This window comes from Lampetra fluviatilis, chromosome 41 (genome assembly GCF_964198595.1).
Source record: "Lampetra fluviatilis chromosome 41, kcLamFluv1.1, whole genome shotgun sequence".
Classification (NCBI taxonomy): Eukaryota; Metazoa; Chordata; class Hyperoartia; order Petromyzontiformes; family Petromyzontidae; genus Lampetra; species Lampetra fluviatilis.
This window is the reverse complement of record NC_136315.1, coordinates 8,652,566-8,655,682: the sequence shown is the minus strand read 5'-3', so window position 1 is coordinate 8,655,682 and position 3,117 is coordinate 8,652,566.

Here is a 3,117-nt window from a genome sequence, read left to right as displayed (position 1 = left end):
CGCGGCCAAACAAAACGGCGATGCGTGGAGGAAACCCAACGTCTCAAAGCTTCGCCCCCCTTTTTTTCCGACAGCTGCCTCTGGGCTTGAGCGACGGCTGGCAAAAGCAGCGACTCTCTCCTCCATCTCCCCTTCATCGGACTTTGGGGTGGGGGGGGGGGGGTCGGGGGGTGTGGATGAGTGGGGCAGCGGTGGAGGAGTTCTCGATTTCACATTCCGCGAGCGTCCTGTCGATCGTGACAGGTGGTTGGATTCCTGGGGCACCGGGCATTCGGCCACCCGCACGAGCCCTGAAGGGCAGCGGCGAACTGTCACCGTCTTCGTCGTCAATTATCGATCCACTGCTGGATGAAGGCTTCTCCCGTGCCGCCCAACATGCCTCACGGCTACGAACCATCGTGCACAGTCTCTATCCCTCTACGTGGTATTCGAACATCTTAACGCCCGTTTTATGGCCAGGAAGGGTAACATCTCTCCTTATTTTTCATCATTTTGGATACTGCCAAAAAAAACGGTCCAATGGATACGAATGCAATTGTCAGGTCGATTGTTTTTAGGAAGTAAATGCTTTGCGGAGCAAAGAGGAAGAAAGCTGGCGGTTAAGAACGCCGTCTTGCGCTGCATTGGCAACAAAGCAGCGCACGCTGCCATTTCTGTAGAACTGCATTGGTGCTGAGTTTGCTGTCCTTATCCCCCGCACCTCCGATTAGCACGGTTGGCTACGTACGGTGCAAAAGAAGTCCAACACACATACACGGTCCCAGTCAAAACAGCAACTCTCATCAACATCATCAGCCATGATCAATCCACTGCTCTATGAAGAACAACTCCCCCCTTCCCCTCCAAGCCACGGTCATCCCTCGCGGTGCTGGGGAGCACGGCCAACAACCGGCCCGGCACATGCAGCATTCGCCGATCTCATCCACTCCACTCCACCCCGGTGGACAACTTTTTTTAATTTTACCAGGTAAGGCCCACTGAGCTATAGAGCTATTTTTCAGCAGCGACCTGGCCACAAATGATAGCTCAACGAAATGGTTTATCACGTGGAAATCTATTGCAGCCAAATACTCTAAACGCGCGTTTCTAAACGTGGAGGGAAAACTCCGGAGGAGCCCGGAGAAAAATCCACGCGACCACGGGGAGAGCCACACACAACTTCAAATATACAGCAGGCGTCAGGGTCGAGATCGAGCCAACGACCTCTTGTATACCAGGCGAGGTAGTTAACATCTCGCCACCGTGGCGCCCAATATTACGATAATCGCTGCAGCCCTCTCGCCCCCTCCACCATTAAACTGAACCCGGCCCTGGGCATGAGCGGGAGAGGGGGTCCTTTTCGTTTCATTTGGCCGGCGATTGTCGGCGGGCGATCGTAGCCAGCACAGCTGAAGTGTAAATGACAATGGCGCTTAATTAACGAGACGCCTGGGTGTGTGTGTGTGTGTGCGGGGTTGGTGATGGAATAATCGCGTGGGTGTAATGTTCCCAGAATTTCGCACACCCGTTTCTCCTTTTCTGGCTGAGCGCATCTTGATAACATCCTTAATGGAGGGGGTGGGGGCGGGCCTTCCTTTTTTGAGGCTGAGAAGATCCGGGCGATAACCTTTTTTCGGCGACTCGTTTTGAAAGCCGAGTTGGCTTTTGATGGAGCCCTCACTCCAAAGGCCGTCGCCCCAAACGCGGGCTATGAATATTGCCAAGAGAATAGCGGCTGTGCCTTTTTCACACAAACGGCATATGACATCGGACTATTAATATTATTAATCATTTGTTCATGACAATCAAAATAATGATAGGAATCTGTAATTTACACATACACACACGCGCACACCAAGGGACTGCTTCCGCAGACACACAAAAAAAACTCACTACTTTCATCTATAATACTGCCTTATAACAGACATATATATGCGGCACGATATATTGTGGGCTGACATTTCAGCCAATAATCCTTCTTCAAAACAAATCATTTGGTGATGCTGCTGTTGTGTTGGCAGAGGCGCGCAAGCACAATTAACAACAGAAACTCAATACGTTCATCAATAACGCGACCTTATTTATGCGTGATGAATTAGGCCCATTTCCTGAAACGTCTGTTTATATCTTTTTGGTTTTCCTTTGAAGGCCCCAGTGGTGTTGATGAACGTGTTCGAGGTTTATCGTTCAGAACGGAGGAGAAGATGAGTCATTGCCGTAAAATACAGCCAATTAATTAAAAAAAACACAACTACTTTACTGTGCAAGTAAAAAATGTATGTGTTTTAATATGTTTTTATTTTATTTAGGGCCCCTTTATAATATATGCTTCATCCGGCACTGTTCGTAACCCTCGCCGTCCAGCTACGAGCAGGCCAATCGCTTTCACGAACCCCTCCACCCAGGCAGGGGTCGACAACCTGCAGATACGGAGTTGCATGCGGTGGCTTTTCATGGACCACTTCGTGACCGTCGTTCATTACGGATCCGCCACCGTCTCGTATTCACCACAGTGCACGGCGGCTCTTGGAATATTGAGGCTTTTTTTGTTTACCGAATAAATAAATAAAATGTTCCTTCTTGTTATTTGGGTTGGCGACCTCTGCCCTACTACCCCAACGCCAACCCCCTCATGAACCTCTCCAGTCCGTTCTCCTATCACCACGACTACACCACTTTTAATAACAACAACAACAACAACCACCCCACTGTTTATCTCAACCACTCGCGTCTCATGTACATACAAAAACAATTCGCTGTACAGCGCCTCGGAATAAGGCGCTGTATTATACATCTGTAGAAGATGAGATCGCATGCCTGAGCATCTCTGCCTCCGATAGCTGTTGGATGCCCGCGGACATTTGATTTGCTTCGCTTTGTGGTCTGCCGAGGAACTGCGTGACCCCTGGCGCTCGCATGCCCCGGCGCGCAGCTTCGCGAGAAGTTGGCAGAGGAGAGGCGGCGGTGGTGGCGGTGGAACGCATCGAATCTGGGCGTCTCGTGACCTCAAAGGCTTCGAGCTTGGCACGCCGGACGGGAGGCCTTGACGTGGCCAACTTCCTTTGCGAACCTTTGCGGCGTGCCCCGGAGTGCCCCGTAAGTGCCCTGCGGCTCGCTTTCCGAGGACACCACACGGGG